This window comes from Nipponia nippon, unplaced genomic scaffold (assembly GCF_047370975.1).
Source record: "Nipponia nippon isolate SJK-2023a ecotype South Korea unplaced genomic scaffold, ASM4737097v1 scaffold_1, whole genome shotgun sequence".
Classification (NCBI taxonomy): domain Eukaryota; kingdom Metazoa; phylum Chordata; class Aves; order Pelecaniformes; family Threskiornithidae; genus Nipponia; species Nipponia nippon.
The window spans coordinates 87,292,934-87,306,976 of NW_028262290.1; the positions used below are offsets into that span (position 1 = coordinate 87,292,934).

Here is a 14,043-nt window from a genome sequence, read left to right on the forward strand (position 1 = left end):
GGTTTTCAGGCCCCTGAGCTGGGAGATGGAGATAGGATGCAGAATGAAGCCCCAGTTGTCGAAGAGGTGGCAATCACCGACCTGCTCCTCCACCTGGATGCCCACAAGTCCATGGGGCCAGACGGGATCCACCCGAGGATACTGAGGGAGCTGGCAGAGGAGCTTGCCAAGCTTTCCATCACTTATCAGCAATCCTGGTCAACCGGGGAGGTCCCAGATGACTGGAAGTTAGCAAGTGTGACCCCCCTCTACAAGAAGGGTCGGAAGGAGGATCCAGGGAACTACAGGCCTGTCAGACTGACCTTGGTGCCAGGAAAGGTCATGGAGCAGACCATCTGGAGTGCCATTACACGGCAACTGGGGGGATCAGGCTCAGCCAGCATGGGTTTATGAAAGAGAGGTCCTGCTTCACTAATCTGGTCTCTTTCTATGACAAGGTGACCCACTTAGTGGATGAGGGAAAGGCTGTGCATGTTGTCTACTTGGACTTTAGTAAGGCCTTTGACACTGTCTCCCACAGCATTCTCCTGGAGAAACTGGCTGCTCACAGGCTGGATAAGTACACTCTGTGCTGGGTTAAAAACTGGCTGGACGGCCAAGCCCAGAGAGTGGTGGTGAATGGAGTCAAATCCAGTTGGGGGCTGGTCACGAGTGGTATTCCCCAGGGCTCAGTGTTGGGGCCGGTCCTATTCAATATCTTCATTGATGATCTGGATGAGGGGATTGAGTGCACCCTCAGTAAGTTTGCAGATGACACCACGGTGGGTGGAAGTGTCGATCTGCTGGAGGGTAGGAAGGCCCTGCAGAGGGACCTGGACAAGCTGGATCGTTGGGCCGGGGCCAACTGTATGAGATTCAACAAGGCTAAGTGCCGGGTCCTGCACTTGGGTCACAACAACCCCATGCAACGTTACAGGCTTGGGGAAGAGTGGCTGGAGAGCTGCCTGGCAGAAAAGGACCTGGGGGTGTTGTTGACAGCCGGCTGAACATGAGCCAGCAGTGTGCTCAGGTGGCCAAGAGGGCCAATGGCATCCTGGCTTGTATCAGAAATAGTGTGGCTAGCAGGACCAGGGAAGTGATAGTGCCCCTGTATTCGGCACTGGTGAGGCTGCACCTCGAGTACTGTGTTCAGTTTTGGGCCCCTCACCACAAGAAGGACATTGAGAGTGTGTCCAGAGAAGGGCAACGAATCTGGTGAAGGGTCTAGAGCACAAGCCTGATGAGGAGCGGCTGAGGGAGCTGGGGTTGTTTAGCCTGGAGAAGAGGAGGCTGAGGGGAGACCTTATTGCTCTCTACAACTACCTGACAGGAGGTTGTAGCAAGGTGGGTGTTGGTCTCTTCTCCCTAGTAACAAGCGATAGGACGAGAGGAAACGGCCTCAAGCTGTGCCAGGGGAGGTTTAGGTTGGATATTAGGAAAAACTTCTTCACCGAAAGGGTAGTCAGGCATTGGAACAGGCTGCCCAGAGAAGTGGTTGAGTTCCCATCCCTAGAGGTATTTATAAGAGGGGTAGACGTGGTGCTTGCAGACATGGTTTAGTGGTGGACTTGGCAGTGCTAGGTTAATGGTTGGACTTGATGATCCTAAGGGTCTTTTCCAACCTTAACAATTCTATGATTTTATGATTCTATGGCTGGGTGCTGTAGCACTTGCCCTGTGAGGAGAGGCTGAGGAACTGGCTCTTGTTCAGCCTGGAGGACAGATCGTCAGTGCTTAACACCACCACCCCAGTACCTATGAGGGGGTTATCAAGAAACTGAAAGGGGACTCTTCCCAGTGATGCAAGGTGGGAAGATGAGAGACAGTGAGCATAAGGTGAATTCAGACTGCCTATAAAGAAACACTTTTTCACTCTGAGAACAGGCAGGTAGTGGAGCAGGCTGCCCAGAAATGCTGCGCAGTCTCTGTCTTAAGATGTTTCCAGGATCTGACTGGATAAGGCCCTGAGTAACGTGGTCCGACCGCACAGCTGATCCTGCTTTGAGCAGGGGGATGGACTATACAATTCCTGAGGTCCCTTCCAGTCTGCATTTATGATCCCATCTCTGTATATGTGGTTGAACTTCTTTAATGCAAGGGCACACTGCTGACTTATGTTAAACTCATCCACTAGGACTTCCAGGTCCTGTTTTGCAAAGCAAGAATACAGCTTCCCTTAAAAAAGGGGAGAACAGGAAGAAGTAGAGACAGAGAACCTAAAGCTTTATAAAAAATTTAGCTTTAATTTCTGGAAAGATAATCATAAAATCTATGTGTTAATAGTTAAAAAACAGAAGTAAGAGTCAGCACAGAATTATTAGGAATTGTATGTCCTAATGATTTATAAAAGTATGGAATAAATCGTATGAACTGTTCTGTATTTGGACAGAAATAATTTTACTGTTGAAAACTTTCCATCTCATTAATTTTCCAACTAAAAAATCCCTGTTCTCAAAAATCTGAAAATTCCATCAAGAAAATGAAATGATAGCTTTTTGACTGCTTTTCTTGAAGAGTTATGTCAGTTTTGCTTCCTACAAGAGAAAGTGACATTGTGAAGATCCTTTCTATCAAATGAATGACAGGCAAAAAGAAACCCCAAGATTAGTTTTCTGGGGTTTTTTTTGACTTTTTATTTAAGTGTTGGATGTATAGTTTTCAAAAAATATTTTTTGTTGTTGTTGTTTTGTTTCATTTTGTTTCAGGATAATAGATTTCTTTTTCCAGCCATTTTTTGTGTCATATGAGCTTAAGATCTGTCACTGCCTTATTGCGCTGGACACTAAAAAAGCTTTCAGTTCTCTCCGAACCCTGAGAAACCTTTTGAATGCATTTGCGCTCTATCAGTATCTCTCTTAAATTTTCAGTCTTCTGTGATATCAACAGTGAATCTGTCCTTCAGCGTGCAACTAAGGTTTTAATGGCAGCTCTCAAGTGCTTCAAGTGTGTTCTTCCTACTTCTAATTTCTAGGACTATATCATGCAGGACTCATTTCTAAACAGTTAGAACAAAGGTATGTCTACTGCTCAGAAACTCTTAATAAGTCAACGAAAGTGCAGTGTGAAAGATAATAAGCATCAGCAAAATTGTTAAAAACTGAAGCTCTTATTGCCATTTCTTCTTATTATTATGGCTCTTTCCTGTAATAAATTAGAGGTCAAAGTTTCAGAAATATACTGTAATATAAAATAAATATCAGTCAAACAACCCATGTAAAGCAAGGCCCAAGTATGAGCCTCTAGAGCTGTAATAAAACTGCTTTCATGGAGTTTCTGTAAAGATTTCAGTGAAGGTTGAGGTGAAAGGGACTGCTGAATGGTTTTATAGATAGCAAGACTTTCTTTTTTAATGCAACATTAATTTTATTTTACACGTCACTCTTCTCGAACTTTTATTGTTTTAATAATATAAAGGATGAGATTACCAATGGGATTTGTATACTCAATTCTCATTAATTTTAATAGGAACTGGTCATCAAAAAGCCTTAGGCAACCCTGAAAACATCAGTCAAAATTTCCTGGTGTATTTGAGAGCAAACCGCAAAATCAACAAAGGCCAGAAAAGCTCTCCCAGTTGAAAATCTGTGAACGCATTTACTGCATTCCACAGCACTGAACAGAACATAGAGAGAAAGCTGAATGCCTTTTCAGGGCCCTGACTCATGAAGAATGCAAACAAAAGTACTCTGTAACAAACACAGGTAACACAAAATATGATCAAAGCCAGATTGGCTACCCCATTGCTCTTGAAGCATCTTGCTGTATTTGACAAATGCAGAATGCTTGAGAGTAAATGATGAATGTGTTTGAGGTACAAAATGAAGAATCATCAGACAAATTCAGTAAATCGGTTTAAGTTTTAATTTACCACAGTGAAATCACAGATTTAGTGGTCAAGATTTTAATGGGTCAAGATTTTAACAGCTTGAGACTACAATAAAGCCTTACTGAAGTCTATGATCATTTGCTAACCATTAAAATCAATAGGCAGTTGTCCATAATTCCAGGGTATGCTGCATCAGGTCACTGGGTTAAGATCTGCTTTTACTCGATACACCAGCTGCATTAATAAAGTATTTCCTCTCCATGTCTATTACAATTCCATGTCCATAACATTATGAAGTCATACTTTTCATTAATGTATTATATCCCCTAACATCTAGCTAACAGAGTTCAAATTAAGGTGCCAGTGACAAAATGAATGAGAATGAAATACATTTTTTTTCAGTAAATAAAAATTATGAATAATTTGTCTAAAGCTGAGATTAACTTGTTTTGTTTAACATCAGTCATCCTCTCAAAACGTCCACATGTACTTTAATGTTATTGGATTAGTATTTCATTACAGTTCTTTATCAAAGTAATAAAATGTTTTCCCAAGATATGAGCAAGTGTTTTGAGAGTCAAAGATATCATAGACATAATAAAAATTTTAGTTATGATAATAGTGTTCATTATTCATCTCCTTCAATAACTCTGTGGGAACGTATGACAAAACTAACATCTCTCTGTTTTCCTACTTAGTGGAATTAGCATTCTCAAACAGTAAGTTTTTGCTAGTTTTAGAGGGCTAAGTTTTAGTCAAGGGATTAAATAGGAGTTCTTGTAATATTGGGTTCAAATATTTTTGTCCAAAGAGCTCCTAAGTCTTTTTAGTGACACTACATATCAAACTGAATTTAAAAAAAATCCAATCCTAAATAGATTAACATTTTCAGAATTGTCCCATTATAGAAATTGTGCATCCTGTTCTATTAGCTTTATATTGTCTTTAATTAATGGATTTCAATTCATGTGTTTAAGTAAGAAAGCATCTAAGATATGTTGTGCTGGCGAAGTTACTTTTATCCATTAGTAAAAAACAAAATAATTTTTTTAAAGTATCTACATACTTTACCATGAAATACAGAACTACCAGGATTATCAAGGCCATAAATCTTTAATTGAAAAATCATGCAGTTGTCTTTCCAGAAAATTTTAATTTAGAATGTACTCTTTGATAGCTTGATGCCAGTCTTCATTTTCCTAATGTTGCATTTATTTTTTTTTACTTTGAGAAGGGGGAGGGGGGAGGAAGAGGGGAAGTGTAGCCTTGCTGTGCAAGTGAAATGCAAAGGAAGTGCCACTTTTGTAAAGAAGAAAAATGTTTTCAAACAACTGTTTTCAATTTGTGAAGTAATATCATAGGATAATATATTCCATTTTCCACTTTTAGTCAAGCAGCTTCATTCTTCAATTGACTGCAAAAGTGCTTGGAATAATTTTTGCTGGCTGTATCCAAAGTCTGCTTTTCTTGAACAAAATTTGGAAGGCCTGAATGAATATTGTGCTGTAAATAATTCTTGCCTACAGACTGGCATAAAACCAGTAAACCCATTAAATCTCTGCTTGATATCATCAACTGTCTCCATCACTGCTGAAAGTTCTTATTTCTGCTGTTATCTGCTATTTTTTTTTTTTTGTCAGATGAACTAAAAGCATGAAATTGTATCATAAAGATCTTAAATGCAACATTTTAAAGACTAAAATGTGATTTTGAGGCTAAACACACAAGTCAAGGAACAAACCCCCAGGAAAAGAGGAGGAGGGATCAATTTAAATTCTGGATTTCAATGTGTAATCTGAGAAAGTTTTTGCTCCTGTGGTTATTCCTTACTAAAGTCTTGCCATTAAAGGCAAAAATTCACATGGACTTTTGCAGTCATAATTACACCCATAGGTGCTGATCAAAGAGCTAAACTGATATTCAGACATGTAACTCTTGGAGTCAGGACAGCTGATTATTCCTTTGGAGTGGAGATTATGGGAAAGGACTGGTTCAGAGCCTTGCTAGCATAAATTAGAGTAAATCCAGGCTTTCCATCAGGTGTTCCAGGGCTCAATGAGAAATGAGCAAAGCCTTGCTGAAGATTTTCCTTGGTGTATCTGTGTCTACCCTATGTTGGAATACCCTAAATCTGCTCTCATGAAGTGTGTCAACTTTCTAAGGGATACAATCTACTTTTATAGAACTTCTTAACCGGCAGTATTCTCAGTGTCTTCAGATGTGTCCTCTTTCCCTTCACTTAACTGATTCAAAGCTCTCCTCAGTACCGCAGTCCCAATTGTTGAGGTTGAATAATTTAATCTTATCTAGGAAAGTCTTAGGTTTTGGTATTAGATTGCTTCTCAACTTTGACATGTTTTTTATCATTGTCTTGACATAGCATTAACTACAGTGTTTATGACAGGGAAGCATGTGGGATGCTCCAGATTGCCAGTTTTGTGCATTTCTAGATCTTTGTGCCTCACCAGCAGATGTGTGTGCAGTTTGTAGTCCCCCAAATTGTTCAGCCCATTTGAGATTGTCATGCAGTTGAGATGCATTATGCTTTGATTTATAAACACAATAATAGTCTGTTTTGAGATAGCAGAAACAAATTAAGCAAAGTAGAGGGAGATTGGGGTTTATTTACTTGTCTTTTCTGTCAAAAAAGCATAGCTGTGGAAATGCAGTGCATCTGACAATGTGTACTATTATTTTTGTTGACAAAATGCAGAATGTCTTCGGTCTGATAATGAATAGATTTAAAATCTCTTAGAGGAGTTACAGATGGGCATTGCGCATCGCTTCCCCTTCTTATGAGGAAGATTTCAACTATTGCTGTCTTTTTCTGAACTCAAGCAGATTTTGTGCTTGAGTTCTGTTGTCTTTACCAAAGTGCAACAACAGAGAATAGTATGGCTAGAAGAGCTATCTATCTGCCATCTGTGCATTTTACAGCTATTAAAAAAAAAAACACCAAACAACTTTTTCTTGCCTATTGCCCCACCCTATCCAAAGCACATATCTAAGACAATAAAATATGGAACTTACTGAAGTAATTCGGACTAAATCCTGAGTTTCTGACCCAGAATGTAGTAGAACAAACTATCAAGGCTTATTTGTAACCATATGAAAATTCTGAACTCCAGAATACAGTGTAACCTTACTGATTTAAACATTTCTGAAGGCTATATATAATTTTTCAGGCCAGTGAAAGTCCCTATCGGTGTGATGCAATGGTTCCTAATGTTATGAAGATGTTTCTCATATAGATTCTTGAGTTGTTCCTTTTACTGAATATTGGTAGGAGATAAAATAAAGGAAATAGTAACTTTTTAGCCTGTGTAGAACAGGAATTCTTGCAGAAGCAACACCCTGTTAGTATTTATCTCAGCTGTTTGGATTAGTGAGTTCTGAGTATGAGGTTTTGCCATGCTATGTCCCTTGTGGGAAAAGCTTCCAGCATACACACACATTTTGCCAGCATTTCAGCCTTTACAAAAGAACAACCACACAACTAATTGCTGAAAAATCTAAGTGGAATCCAGTTGTTAATTGGTCTTTCATACCATTAACTGAACCTCCTTATTAGGAATGACTCTGTATTGCATCATCTACTATTTTTAAAAGGGGACCAGCCCTACCAATACTTTGAACATGTATCACTGTAGATTTCAGAATGGCCGCCTAACTATTCCATATAGAAAGAACAACAAATGACAAGCTGAACAAAACTGTGTTTTAAAGAAAAACCTGGTTTAAAATTACATAGTGGCATAAGTTATGTGATTTTCCTGAAAAACAGAACACTTGCAATTCTTAGGAAATTCAAGAGGCACAACGAAATATTTTCTATAGCTGAAAAGCATGAAAAAACAACTGTAAGGTCCCACATTTTAAAAGTACATTTTTAAGGGCTCTCTCAGCCCTGCATCAAACAGCTACGCAAGTCCTCATTGCTGGCTTCAGACTTCTCTTTTAAATTAACTTTCCAGAATGACTTAGTGTCTAGAAGTGTTGTTCAATTTGGAAAGCTTCATTTGCAGGTTTTTCTGATCAAACAACTTCACAAGATACCTAATTTAAGACTTTCCAATATTCATGTGAAAGAGCTTGCGTACCGAGTGCAGGGGCCCAGGCGCTGGCGGCAGCAGCAGCAGCAGCAGCGGGGTCTGCAGGGGCGGCCCCTGTGAGGAGCGGCCGGGGCTGCCCCGCGCCGGACACAGCCGGTTCCAGCCGGTTCCAGCCGGCTCCAGCGGCCCCAGCGCAGGGCCCAGCTGAGCCCCGCAGCCACGGGCGGGCGCCTCGGGGAAAGCCTGGGTGAGGAAGGGCGAAACGCTGCCCGGCAGCCGGGGCTGAGGGCAGCAGGGTGAGAAACAGCCCTGCGAGCCCCGAGGGGGGAGCGGGAGGAGGGGAGGAGGGGCTCCAGGCGCCCCGGCAGAGATTCCCCTGCGGCCCCGGGAGGGACCCCGCTGGGGCAGGTGTTTCCCTGCAGCCCCTGGGCAGGCCCCGGGCTGAAGCAGGGAAAAGTGTGAGGAGGAAGGAGCGGCAGGGAGGAGCTGCTATGGACTGACCGCAGCCCCCAGTTCCCCATCTCCCCGCGCTGCTGGGAGATGGAGGTAGAGGAGTCGGGAATGAAGGAGTGAATCTGAGCCTGGGAAGAAGTGAGGGGCACGAGGAGAAGCGGTTTTTGTTTTTGTCTTTGTTTCTCATAATCCAACTCTAATTGGGAATAAATTAAATCAATTTTCCCCAGGTCAAGTGTGTTTTGCCCATAATTGGTAAGTGATCTCCATGTTTATATCTTGACTTGCAAGCTTTTCCATCTTTCTTTCTGTCCTGTCTCCTGTTGAGGAGGAGGGGGTGGGAGCGGCTGGGTGGGTGTCTGGCCCTTAGCCACAGCCAACTCACCAAGGGCAGTCAGATCTTTTTTCTGACTAAACTTTATTCTGAGATAAAATGGCAATTTTTGCTGTCAAAAAATACTCATGTATTATCTTGTCTTCAAGCAGTCCAAGGTAGCAGACATTTCTGTGGGAGCCATCTTTTGGTTCCACATATATAGTAATTTTAAAATCATACAGTAAAGGAACTTGTTCAAATTTTGTTCAAATAAACTGCTGACTTTTCTAAAATTTTATGACTTCAGTGAGATCAACATTTCACTTTATGACTCCAATAATCAACTTGGAAATATGTGTCTTTGTAGCTACTGTGAAAACATGTTCTGGTTTTAATGATTATGAGTGCATCTGGCTCCCACTGGACTCCATAAGAAGCTATACAAGCTGAGTACTTACGAAAAAGAAAAGATTTGGTTGAAAGGACTGAAGATTTTGTAGCTATGTGTGCAAATGTTAGAATAAATAGCTGCTTGTGAATGTCACCAAAATATTAGCAACTATTATTGGACATCTATTTCAGAATTTTTTATGAAATTTCTTATTGTTATTTTATGTTTATATTTGTTACTTAGAGATTGAGTGAGTAGGACTTGCTTTTTTTTAGGAGAACATTCTAACCAGATAGTGCTTTAGCACAGGACTTGGTGCAGCCCATTACACTTATTTGTCCCTCACAGTACTACAGTGAAATTTCTGCTGTGTTTTTCTATTGCAAGGAATTCATTTTTTCTGAATGTGTCACATGGGGAAAAAGGTTCATGTCAGCATGAATTTCCTTTGCTCTTTGAAAGGAGTGTCAAAATTGTGTTGACTGTGGTAAAATCAGGAAACATAAAAGACCAATTAACCAAGTTCTTTTATATTTTTCAGATCACAGATCAGATCCAAATAATCTTAAAATTTTGGGAAGATTCACTGGACTTTGGATGAGGCACTGAGTTTTAGGTAAGTGACAGCCTGAAATGTAGCTGTACAACAGAATGAGTGTGTGAATTTCACCAGCGGTAGGAAAGCAAAAGCTAATGAGGAGGAATCTGTCATGAAAAGAGAGCTACCATGGGTGACAGCAGCAGCAGCAGAGTTGACACAGGGCCATAACGCAGTCAGGGGTTCCTGATTTCCATCACACTGAAGCTAAGCAGAGAAAGAAAGCAGCTGGACTCTTATGTGTTGCCTTTCTTTCTGAGATTTTACAGGTCATTAGGGGATAATAGTACCTTTAAAAGACATGACCAGTAGGAGATAGGAGAGGCTTGCTTGTTGAAATTTCTGTAATTACTCACTCATGTTGGGTTCCTTGAAGAAAGAAGTGGAAGGAGTTTTGAGGTAGCTGACCTCTCCTTGGAGAATGTTTTGTGTTGCATAGGGGAGTGCACAAAGAATTATCTCAGGAGTAGTGAAAGTGAACACATAAGGATTAAAATAAATCTCTGCAGTATATGGAAAACTAAATACTTCATGCACGTCTTACTTTTCACAGACCACTACCATTCTTAAACGGTATTGTATATTTTGCTATAATGTTTCTTTTTTATTGAGATGTGCAGTAAAGTAAAATTATGGAAGGATCATTGGAAATTATTTCTATGAAATCACCTGCCTACAGTTTTCTTGCAGGTTAAAAGGATATTTCAGTTCAAGCAGTGAATACTGGTCTGATTGTTGCACTTGGGAGCTCTTTCAAATTACTGTTAGTTATAACTACTAAGCAAGATCAGCTCCTTGGGTTTTCTACTCTACAACCATGGAGGAATTAATGTTGTCCTACTAACTTGCTATTCATACTGTTTAGTACAGATATCATTTTACATTGTTTTGAGATTTAATTCTCTCTGTCTTACAGCTTGATAAAGAGTTTTGCTTTAAAAATGGCTTCAGCACATTCTTCTCTTCCTCCAGACTTCAATCACCAGGGCATGGAGTTTTGTTTAGTTGTGGTTGTCTTCTGTGCATCACCTACTTTTTTCCACACAAATCGTTAGCCTTAAGTACAGATTCCACAGATATATGGCAGTCAGTGGGACTGATCATACGTGTGACATGCCTTTATTTTCCCTGAGTTAGCTGTAATGTGGCTGCATTTTTAGTTCACCTTGGGTGGTCTATCAGGAGGGTGTAGTCTAACAGTTCTTCAGCTGTTAATGTAATTATTTTATGCAGCAATTAAGTAACTGCAGCTTGGCTTCTCCTTAAAACCTAGGCTAAGTCTTCAGGAGTTCACCTGAGAATAGCTAACTGAAATTGACACTGCAGTATGGATTCTATGAAGTCTCAGGATTTTAGACATTAAAGTGCATGCTTGTGGATGATAAAGATCTAGAAAGAAATGTGACTAGAGGACTGCCAGAAGGATCAAGACCATGATGATCAATGAGATGAACAAGAGGTAGGATGTTGAAATCTGTGAGAGCGAGCTGTTAAAATAAGATGATCTCATTCAGGATAGCTCCAAGGGAGTCAGCTCACAGACCTTGTGTGCTATGTGAGTTAAAGCATGAAGATGAAAAGCCATGTGACTATGATGACAAAAGCAATAAAAACGACTAACACCTCATCTTTGCCTCCCCGCTATGACATTTTGATAAGGAGAAAGATCATGACATTTGAAGGTCTGGGATTAAGTGAACTGGTGTGTTACAGACTACACTTTCAAAAAAATTGTCACATTAAATTACAATTTCATTAAGCCCTCCATACAACAAAGTGTATGAAGAGAAGCACTCACTGGTCCTAATTTTGCTTTGGGTGGTTAGAAATGAAAAAAATGATGAAAACAGGATTTTTTTTTTCCTCAGAATAAAAATCATCAAACTTTAGATAAATTAAAATGTTCATACCACTTTTCTTTAATTCTAACTGCTCGGATTCTCATTTTCAATATAATATTTCATTTCTTAATAAATATAATTAGAATTTTTTCTGGAACTTGTTCTTAAATTTTATTTTTCTCCTTTATATTCTCTGTCTCTTCTTCCCATCTTTCTTTCACCCCAGATAAAAGAACAATTTGAAAACTGCAATGTACAAGGGAAGAGTGGCAGGCTGACTGTGACAAGAAAACCAAAAAAAATCTACAGACCTTTCTCAGGAATACATTGCACAAGTAACATACCTGCATATTTAAGTCTCTGTCCTCAAAGGACGCTGGACTTCAGCTTTACAGAATTTTCAGTATGTAGGTTAGGCATTCAAGCACTCTAGACAATGTTGATGCATTCGTTTACAAGCAAGCTGTAGAGAAATTCATTGTTTTTGTTTCACATCTGAAGTGTCAATGCTAGTTGTGTGGCTCATGGATGACTGTCACAGAATGAACTCGAGGCTTTTCTGATGTTTGTGGGAGTTTTGCCATTGACTGCAATACAACCAGAAGGTTGCTCACAGCTGTTACTATAGTGATTGGAACTTATTTTTGTCTGACATTGTCAGAGAGTCCTTGGAAGTCTTGTTCCAGTTGATTTCCTGTACACAATTTGTGATGTTGTTGTGGTAATTAATAATGACAATATTGCTGATCAGCATTGCACCTATAGTGGGAATTCTCTTGGCTCTTTTGTATGTTATATGACTTAAATCCAGTATAAACATAGTGATAACCTTGAAGGTGATAATCAGCACTAAGACAATAGCCCTTGTCTTTTTCAGAATATCAGATCTACAAAGCTTTCTCTGGCAGAATATTTGTAAGGCTAGATCTGAATAAAAACTTACTTTGAAATCTTACTGGAAGGTTTTCCTCTGCTTTTATCAAGGAGAATCTTGACATTGAAACAAACAAATAAAATATTCCTTTAAGGACTGGTTCACTGAAGAACTTTTGTTGATGCTGTTGATCTCCTTAAGAAAACAATAATGCGGGAATTAAGGTTCAATATACTACCCATATTCTACCCAAATGTCTCATATTCCCTAATCTCTAAGTGACCTAGTTTATTCTTTCTGAATGAGTCAGAACTCCTACAGGTGAAAACAATATGTAATCAATGAGTTAAAAGAGAGCATCAGAATATTGTAGAAGATGAAGTTCCAATGACAGTGGCATTTTCAGACTATTCTCTGGTTTACATGTCTGATTTATTTTTTTCCTGTGCAATAAAGAGGGACGCTTGTACAGATCTGGCAAAAGTTGTATGGATTTCCAATGAAAGCAGGCACATCCTTTAAGAACGTAGTGAAAATTGTATGACACCTTTACATATTATTTGAAAACACCACGTTACACTCTGACCAGATTGTATTATGGAACCTGTATAGAGGGACAGAGTTAAGGTTAACTTTTGTAATTTTAATCTGCTGTTTACTCCGTTAGGAACACTGATCAATAAACAACTCTCATACCCTATTGTTGTATTTTTATATACTATTAATTTCCATTGGGTGGAATGTCAGAACTGCTCCATATGTATGTAACTATGTTGCCCTCTTGTGACCAGCTCTCTAAAATAAGAAGCCATAGACCACTTAAAGAACAGAACTTGATTTAAAATAATAATAAAATGAATTATCGTTAGACTTAAATTATTTGTGCACTTCTTTTATACTAAACAGCAAAATTTGTATACTTTCTAAACACGACGTTGAATATATATCATATGGTCCTTTGCTATCCTAGTGTCAATTTTTCTGTGGTTTTCTCTTGACATGTCACTGTCCTTAGGTGCCCTACTAATATAAAAACAATATTCATAACCATGTAGGAGCATTTTATGTGTTGATTATGATGTCAGGAGATTATGATGTCAGGACATTAATGTTCTTTTATTCAATACGCATGTATGTAAGCCATCAAGCATCATGTCATTCTGGTTTTGGTTCTTCGTCTCCTATGGTTCAGATACTGGTTGTTGCAAATAGGCAAAACTAGTGAAATCAATCTGTTACTTATTTTGGATGTAAATCTGATTAGGTTTTCTTTTGGGCTTTGTTGTTTGGTTTTGTTTTTTTTCTTCTTATGTGCCAGTCATTTTCAAATTGATTCCATTTCTTTTGATGCGTATATTGCTCACTTAGGTTAGTCAGTAACTCTTAGAAATTTCACTTAAGAAGGAATTTTAAAATGGTAATTTTGACTGTTGCCAAGTGTAGTTGACTCGTTAAATGACGGACTAGTTATGATAGATGGACCAAACTCTGAGAAACAGAACAATTAATCGTAAATTAGGAATAATGCACACTAGGTTATAAACATCCTCTGAAATGAGTTACATCTTCAGAAATCCCAGATGTTTTTGCATGTTAAGCAGAAGTGAGAAGCAATGTCAAGTAATTTTATGACTGTCGTATTTTCCAATGCTTCAAACACAACTAGGTCTGGTTTAATTGTCTTGCTGTGATTCAGAGTTTCCATGCGATGAC

General features: G+C 39.3%; 1 long non-coding RNA gene across 1 annotated transcript; it reads left to right on the forward strand.

Annotated features, from left to right (window-relative positions):
• Positions 1-7,929: 7,929 nt before the first annotated feature.
• LOC148057453 (uncharacterized) lies at positions 7,930-12,802 on the forward strand. Its single transcript, XR_015699817.1, has 5 exons — positions 7,930-8,104; positions 8,541-8,565; positions 9,559-9,633; positions 10,889-11,074; positions 11,683-12,802. It is a non-coding gene; the product is annotated as an uncharacterized LOC148057453 (long non-coding RNA).
• Positions 12,803-14,043: the final 1,241 nt, after the last annotated feature.